A 9,644-nucleotide genomic window follows, 5' to 3' on the forward strand; every position below is an offset into this window, starting at 1 on the left:
GAAGACATTCCGTCCACGAAAGCAAAGGCTGCTGGAACTTTCTTAGACATCAATATTTTGCTTTCGCGGACAGAATGCCTTCTGTGCTACAAAACGCATAAATTCATTACGAAACCATGTAACACTGTAACGCGTGAAACCACGAAAAACACAAACGCATTAGCATTGTGTCCACGAAATACTGATGTATACTAAAGTTCAAGCAGCCTTTGCTTTCGTGGACAGAGTGCCTTCTGTAACTGCGGGGTCACGAAATATATTGTGCTGATTCCCTTTCCTGCACATCATACTTTCAGTAATATAGCAAAATAGTTAAGTGGACAAAATTAACATTCGATGACACGGAATGTATAGCACATTCTGCATTCTGTCCACGAAAAAAGGTCCGTTACATTTGGCGCCCCATATATTTCGCGTCTCCCAGATAAACCTTATGTTATTTTTCAAAAAGTTTTGAATAATAATTCTAATTATATTGAACTTTCACTAATAATAATGCTTGATTTATATTTTAGGCACAATTTATACATAAAATATTAACTAAATGACTCCCAGCCCACATATTATTGACTGTCTTCGTCTCCTGATTCAGACATTCAACTTGAATTAACATGAAAAAATTATGTCTAATTTTCATCTCTGTTACCTCTGTTATAAAACCGCATAAAAATCTGCAAAGAGTTCCAATAAAAAGCATGTGACCTGCACCCAGTGATGTCACTTGCTCTGGCAGGAAACGTCTGGCAGGCAGTGAGGTATGTCATGCTTCTTCTCTCATTATTTTGTACAAAATGTTGAGGATACACCAACAGTAGATTAATTATTTGTCAAATCTGTTATTGTGAAATTACAGTGAATCTCTCATTCAATTTTTTAAATATGATGAAAATCCATGAAATTCTGTTTTTAGACATGCCATGTGGTATCTGGTTTGAGGTTAGCACATGGAGTTAAGGCACAAAATGGTGGAAAATGTCAACTCTGTTAATGGTTTAAACAGTTTAACGATAACAGAGTTGACGATCAGTAACAGAGTCAAATGTTCCCAATTACATTTAAGCATTTTGCATTATTTTACATTTATTATGGATTCTGGGTCATTTTAATGTAAAGGGTACATTTGTGGTATACCATTCCAGGTTAAGGGTACATTTGTGGTATACCATTCCATTGAAGCTGTCAGCAGCAGAAAGACAACGGCAATACAGGGCACGGCGAAATGCCGACCCTGTAAGGAGGGCAGAAGACTTGCAAAAAGACAGAAACAGGTGGCACAAAAGGAGAAATGCAGGGCAGACAAGCAGAGTGGCCGATCTGGGTGAAAGGGAGCAAAGGTACAAGTGTAGGTATTGGAGAGAGGCGCAGCAGAAGTGCAGAGCAAGAAGGCAGAAACTTGTAGAGATGACACCACCACAAAGTCCTGAACCAAACCCTGAACCACGGATATCCAGGTTAGATTAGTGCATAGGTCCATGAGTCTATAAATACTTTATATAGAGTAACTATACAGTAAGTCATAGGTAGATTGAGATAAGTATAGTTCTTTGTTAGGATTATCAACATGATAGTATGTAACTAAACTGTTTCTCCCAAGGTGTTGTGTGTTAAAGGTACACTCCATAATTTATGCATGGTTTGTTTAAAGGTGCACTATGTAACTTTTTTTGTAACAATTTTGCATATAATGTAGGCCTTTTTTCTTGAACTGTAGGACCTCTAGATGGGCAATGTACTCTCTTTGTTCTCACCCATCTCTCAGATCATCTACAGAGATGTCAGCTGTCTCTGCTCAACTAAGCAGATTCTTGAGTGTACATGTCACAACACACAAAGGTTTGAATTTGATGTTCGGCCCATCCTTTCTGCCACCACCGAATCTGATGTTCAGCCCATCCTTTCTGACACCACCAAAGAGCAACAAGCGCACACAACAGACGAAATCAACTGGGAAAGCAAAGATACAGTATTATTGGACAGTGGTGTGTCATCAAATATGATGATGACATTTATCCTGGGACCGTGGTCGAGGTCAATGAGGCACATGTAAAAGTCACATGCATGCACAAGGTGGGGCAAAATAGCTTCTTCTGGCCAAACTGTGAGGATACTTTGTGGTATCTCTTTGATGATGTCCTCAGAATCATCCCTCAACCAATCTCAGTGATGGGACATCATGTGGAAATAAACAAAGAAATATGGGCAGAAATCACCAATGATTGATTCACATGCCCAGGGTGTTACACATGTTATTATTCAAGTTCATGAAAGATCTGTAATTCAGATGTTTTTGTCAAGATTAAATAATTGTTTTTACATTTAAAAATGGTTTTAAAAGTTTTTTTGAGTCAGGCAGAAAATGTTGTTTTTGGTCTTTTAACTATGGGTGGTAAACTCTGTTATTCATATCAACTCTGTTACCATCAACGTCAACTGTTTGTTTAAGGTTTTGCTTTGAAAATGATCATTAGATATGTTTTATTGTTAACAAATTGATCAGAAGCTGTGTCACAACTAACATTCTTACTACATGAAATTTCAAAGCATTTCATTCATTTTTAAAGCTATTTTTAGAGAAAATCCACACCATCTTGGCAACTTTTCAGTTAAATTGTGTTGATATTTTTACTCCAAAACAAAAAGTTTCTATCTTATTAGTGGACGTAGAGACAAAAGTTCTCTTGGGGAAGACAGGGTTTTAAATTGTATTACATTTGTTGACTATATATATTTGACCCAATCTGTCTATAACAGAGCTGACCAATTTTTCTGTTATCACATTGTTTTTCAGAATTAATATTTTAAATCTTACAGGTTTAAGATCAGAAAATACTGAAAATGTTAAATTTAAAGTGGGTTCTTTGAGAATAAAAAAAGTTTAATGGAAAAAATCATTCCTATTTTTTGTTTTCTTTCTATACTTGAAATGTACCCGTAATTCTGGAATGGGCCATATATACATACATACATATATATATATGTATTCCATGTAATTTAAAAATGGTCTGTCTTATTTCTCATCGCATTCTCTCGTTATTCTCCGCGATATTTATTTTAAATGAGCAGAGACACAATTAAGTTACAGAAAACGTTATTCGCTGTCCTGTGTCATTGTGTAGGCCTAAGTGTAAAAACACAAAAATTACCCCCTCTGTTCGAGTCCCAAAGCAGGAACTAGGCAATTGCGGGTTGTCTTATTTCCCATCACATTCTCTACTTACCGAGCTGCGATATTAAAACAATGGTCTCGCGCCCTTCCGGAAGCAAATAGAAGCTTAGCAGCACTCAGCTAGTATACTCCCTGGGTGAGAAAAAACTAGCTAGGGGGTCGGTCGAAACCATTATGCCCTCCATTCGAGTCCCAAAGCACGAGCTCAGCGATCACGGGCTGTCTTGTTTCATTTTAAATCGCATTCTCGCATTCTCAGCGTTATTTAAAAATGGTCTCACGCCCCTCCAGAAGCAGAGAAAAGCTTAGCAGCACACAGCTAGCATCCTCCCAGAGTGAGGAACTTAGCCATATATTTTACCCCTCCTCGCGTCACTGGTCACTACAAGCATTGCAAATAGCAATTTTGTTATTTGTTTCAGATACTTCGAAATACTTCCATACAGCTTACATGTTGAAGCTTGTTGCTGGCGCTCATAATAAACATTTGGCGTCATCACCTGCACATAGGCCTAGTTAACGCATCACCTTATTGGCCAGGCACATCGGCAGAATTTTTCATACCATTAACTTAAGTTCTTATTGGCCGATACCAATGTCATGCCGATATCATCGTGCATCCCTAGGAATAGCTTCATGCAAATATTCATGTTTAACCTCTTATGACATCACTTGAGCTACAGCCTACACTGGGGTGGTGATCAGCAATGTGTATGATCAGCAATGTGTAGGCCTACTGTTGCAATAAGGAACATTAAGGCTTTTCTTTTCTGTAGGCTACTTAATAAAGTCGGCGTATCAGTTTGTTTGTTTAATAGCTACTTTTTCAGTGTGCCACAAGATAACTTTAGCTTGCAAGCTAGCTAGCTAATTGATACACCTAGTTACCAAGCTAATTTCTACTTCGATAGAAATAAGATGAAAAAAAGCTAGATGAAAAAAGATTGATGAAAAAAGCACAGTAAATTCCAAATATTAATAAATGCTCACGCTATTACGATCATACAATCAAAAAATGGTCTATACTTTAGGCTAATTCTGTCAGACAGAATTGTGTCATCTTTTACATGTAATATTTGGTGGAAAAGCTGGCGCAATAATGTGCCGATGTCCAACAGAGACATTATATAGGACGTTAGCTTGGTACCTAATATTACTCATTGTGTAGATTTGCCCCGTTTGTGTGCTGCGCAGCTATAATTGTGACAGTAGAGTGGGTTGTGGGCGTTCATTTTTTGCCTTAAGAATATGATAGGCCTGCCTTTTTCCGGGTTACGCCTTTCCCAACAAAGCGATTAGCCGTTTGGTGTAAAAGCGGGACCTCCCTTTAATGCAACCGCCACACTGAGCGTTACGGCCAATGGCATTCATATTTCAACGAGTGGTCTGTCTTCTCCTTTTTAATGTCTCTGACACACCTCTCTCTCTCTCATTTTTCAATTTCAAATTTCAATTCCAAAGAGCTTTATTGGCATGACAAATACACACACACACACCTCTCTCTTGTGGAGCGCTCACAAATCGGAAATCTCATGGTACGCTCTGTGCGTACAGCCGTACAGCTGCAGGCGCCCGTGAGTATGAACACTTTGACTCAAATACCATATTCATACCTGTAACTCTGCTTTGGAGCCATCATCGTTTAATATCATATTATAATAAATACTTCTAATTACTGGATTTTGTGTTAGCTAAAATGCACTGCGCTGTTGTACGTCTCGTTAGTTATTGCAACACGTTATACGAATGGTAGCGAGATAACTGGTTACCCAGACGATGGTAAAATTTAGCACAGTCGGCCTATAGAGATATGCTTTAAATTTCAGTCTTCCAAGGTGTGAATCTCAATATAAAGGCATTAAAGAAATGTCACAATTAACTGTATAAAACTGCGTTGACGCATTGTGCATAGGGAAATACACTGCTTACATAATTATGCAAATGTGTTTTTTGCGGATTTTTAAAATATTTTAATAGACACAACATTATAAGTGATCCCAATTCATTCCTTGCAGGAAAAGTAAATGTTATATAAAGAAAAACTCAGATTTTTATGTTACAAGGGGATAATATGAAAAATAAATAATGATTTATTCATATATTATGAAATACATTGTTTTTTTCAGTTTATTTCATAAACAAACCACAAAAAGTCATTTTACATGATTATAAATAATAATTATGAACTAAAGCAACAAATTCAGTAGTTTAACAGCTAATGAAAACATATTTATTTTATTTTTATTTACTGGAAATATGTTTATTTGCCAATATAGCCACCTTTCTTTTCTAACACCTGTATTAGTCTCATATCCACAGATTCTGTCCGTTTTTAATGTGATTATGCCCAATTTTAGCTGAAACAATCAAGAGAGATGCCCACAGGCTGATCAGAGATGTGTACTGCTTTCCTTGGCTGTAACTCTCCTTCTTTAGGGCCCACAGGTTTTCAGTTTGGTTCAAATCAGGTGAGTAAGGGGGCCAAGTCATCATTTTACCATCTTTGAATCCTTTGCTGGCTAGCCAATCTCTGGTGTACTTGGATGCATGGCATGGAGCATTGTCTTGCATCAGTATCATGGACCTTTTGAATGATGCTGGCTTCTTCTGGTACCACTGCTTGAGGAAGGTAGCCTCCAGAAACTGGCAGTAGTTTTTGGAGTTCATTTTCAATCCATCTTCCACTCGAAATGCTCCAACCAATTCACTTTCGATAATACCAGCCCATATCATCATCCCTCCCCCACCTTGCTGGTGCTTCAGTTGAACTGGTGTAAGATGTCGATCAGCAATCCAGCCACAGGACCCCACCCATCAGGTCCATCCTGTGTCAATCTCATCTGTCCACAAAACCTTTGAAAATCTGTCTTCATGTATTGTTTTGCCCATTCTTGATGCTTTTGCTTGTGTTTTTTATTTAAGGGAGGCTGGTTTTCTGCCTTTCTGACCTTGCCAATCATGCAAAACACTTTGCACCTTGTGCTTCTGCAGAGTCCAGGAAGGTTGCAGTTCTGGAAGATGATGGCACTTGAGGCCAAAGGGTTCCGGGATACTTCCTGTTAATTCCTGTAATTATTCTCAAGTCTCTTGTGGTTAATTTGTGTATTTTCTTCTCAATGCATTTTTGCGTCCCTGTGGAGTCACACTCACAAATTTCTTGATTGTGCGGTGATCATGACTCAACATCTTTACAATTTCAATAGTTTTGTATCCCTCTGAAAGCCAGTTAACTATTTTTGCCTTTTCATCATCTATTAGAGGTCTCTTTTTCACCCCATTTTACCAGCAGCAAAAAGCTGCCTAATAATTATGTGTAGCAGGATTAATATTGACATTATTATTTCACTAGTATTTCATATCCATGTTGCTGGGATTAGCTATTTTTTAGTTATTCATTTCTTTGTGGTCGCCTACCTGCTTTTATTTTGTTGAATTGTTTCGGTGTTCTTCCTGTGTTGAGGCATTTTGAGATTTTAGTGATTCATGGGAGGTCACTTGAAAAGGGGGTGTGGCTAACAAAGGGTTAAGTCCCCTGCACATCCATATTTCTCCCCTTTTACTGTACGCTCTGATGATCGAGGTCAGTGTGACATGTGCTCCATGTACAACTTCTTTATAAAAGTTGATAATATCCATCCACAATCAACATGTATAATCCCCTGTCTCACATAGGTTCTGTATGGTTTTATTATCTGTGTATTGAATGCAAATTTTGCTTTATACTTATTATTTTTAATACATTCGATCGTATACCGACATCACATGCTAAATGATTGACAAGCTAACTGCAAGCTGCAGGCTGTCAATCAGCTAGCTTGCTAAAATTTTCCTGGCTTGTCAAAGTCAAACACGAGTTTGGTAACATGGATGTTCCATTATAAAAAAAATTATTGCCGAAATCGAGTGTTTGATGGTTGTGTCGTCGGGGCTATTGAGAGTGACTGCTGCGATGGTTTATTGACAGGTGGAAACGTTCATTCCATGTCGTGGATTCTCTTCTTTTCTGTTACATGCACTCTTATACAGGTATGCATTGATTTTCTTTACTTTTACAAACATTGTGTTTCTGTATACTTTATTTTGGAAAGTGTAAAGATATGGCGATCACATAGTTTTGTTTAATCACTAAGCTATACGTATCATTATTATGTATCTGGTCCACGTGGGTGTATGTGTTAGCCACCTGCGCTGCCCCCTTGTTGCGCTGTATTGCACCCCCCTTTTACTGTACGCTCTGATGATCGAGGTGGAAACGTTCATTCCACGTCGTGGATTCTCTCCTTTTCTGTTACATGCACTTTTATGCAGATGACTGGCAATAAATATGAATGCAGCTACGTTGTCGTGGGTCTGCGTCTTTAAAATACATTGCAGAGTACAAATTGAGCTAGTTACATATGCACACCTGAATTTAAGGCTTTCCTCACTTTAGGTCACAACCTCTTTCAATAAAGCAATTAAGTCATCTGAAAATGTTTACACTGAGTGAATAATGAGGTTAATATATTTCAGTTGAAAATAAATGCTCTTGGAGATGCTATTTCATTAGAATATGGACTTGCATAATTATGTACACAGTGTAGAGTACATTTTCAATTAATATGACATCATGAAACAGACTATATTGTACATTCCTTAGTAAAATGTTGTTATAGCATAATTATGCTATTCTGCTAAAAATGAAGTAGGCTAGTCTTTAATAACTAAACTTAGTACCTAGCTTCATTAGTAAGCATCTTAAAATGACAATGGAGACTTGCTTTATGGCATGCTGATATCACAAGTATAAGATTTTTCCATAATAGAGCAGTTTTGTAGGCTATGTATTAAACTGCACAGTATGACAAGGGATGGAGTCTGCCTGTGGTTGGAAAAGAAAGCACACAAGATTCACTGCACGAGACGTAGTGAAACATTGAATGAACTGGAAGACCAGAAAGATTCAGTAGTGACTCGGTGAACTGAAAGTGCTGGTTGAACAAACTTCAGGTACTGAACAAGAATCATTGTTACTGTGTACTGATTCATTCAGTGATTGAGGACGTTTACGTACAATGACTCTACTAGTTTTTTTTTTTTTTGCATGTCTATCTGTGTTTGAGAGTGAGCATGTGTTTGTGTGGCTTCACCTTTCCCCAAAAATTGTTTAATTGTCAACTTGTTAAATGTCTAATGATCATTGTCTTTCCATTTTCAACTTCATCATAACTGAGCTCATTTCACATCAGGTACATCTAACCAGTTAACTGTAGTTGTGAGGCGATGGTAGGAGCATCCAAGCATCTGTTCACGCGGCCCTGGATAACCAACCAACCCTACGACAAACAACAATGGAAACTACTGAACATCGTAGACCAACAACGTGGACTTGCCAAGAAGACTGTAGTTGTCTGTCCAAGCCAGCTATTGGTTAATGAGCCTCACACCTGCCTCATCTGGCTTGTTAAATACAGGTGCAAGGCTGCAATGCCTCCATTGGGCACTGGGACACTGAAGTGTCCCAAAGCTGAAACCCAGGTTAAGTGAAGGTGGTGTGGACTCTGCAGGAGGGTTAGTGTGTTGTAACACTGTAGAAGGAAAGAGCACAGACACTCCTATTCTGCAGGTGGTGGGGAGACTGGTATGGCTGTGACATTATCATTGTGCATTATCAGCCACCAGAATAGCTTAGCCTCCTGGAGTTTTTAATAGTCAGCACCCCATCCTTTCCAGTTGATTCCTTTATATGGCACTGCTATATAAACCTCCTACTCCCATTTCCATGCCACTCAGCCTCCCAGTAACAGCAAGTCCCAGACAGACCCTCTCTGCACAGTGCCTACTCCCAATAGTCAAATCTGTCTTAGTTATCAGGATATGGCTGCACTGTACCATGTCACCCTCCTGTCCCTCTCAGAAAGACACAGCTCTCTGTTCTTTCTGTCTGGGTCCATGTGAGCTGAAAGGCATCTGCAGACAAGAGGGAGATTAATGACATTAATTATGATTCAGTACATGAATTTCCATAGTCAAAGCATGAAGGTTGCGATTGATGTGGTTATAGTGGAACTTTTATTTGGCTGTGCGCTGAGGTTGTTGATCCCCCAAAAGGATCTTGAATAATTTCAGTTTAGCTCCTCTGACTGTGGAGAGAGGTGTGAGATTGCATTTAATGAACATGACCATGAACATTTCAAAAACCTCATGGTGATACAGGACATACAAAAAGCAAAAAAACACTGTCTTCTCTTAAAAGTCTTCAAAAGTAGACACTGTAGAGACTTAGTTCAAAGCCTGGTGTGACACCCTAGACATTATGGCTACAGTAAATTAATTTTTGGTGTGCCCTTGGCATTTATACTCATAATAAAATCATCCTATTCATACATAAAGTTAATTTATCCCTCTATAAAAAGTGGGATCAGCCTGGCCCATTAAAATGGAGGAAATGTTTTTTTATTATCACAAACTTCATATCTTTAAAAATACTTAAGAAAAA

Source organism: Megalops cyprinoides, chromosome 22 (genome assembly GCF_013368585.1).
Source record: "Megalops cyprinoides isolate fMegCyp1 chromosome 22, fMegCyp1.pri, whole genome shotgun sequence".
NCBI lineage: Eukaryota > Metazoa > Chordata > Actinopteri > Elopiformes > Megalopidae > Megalops > Megalops cyprinoides.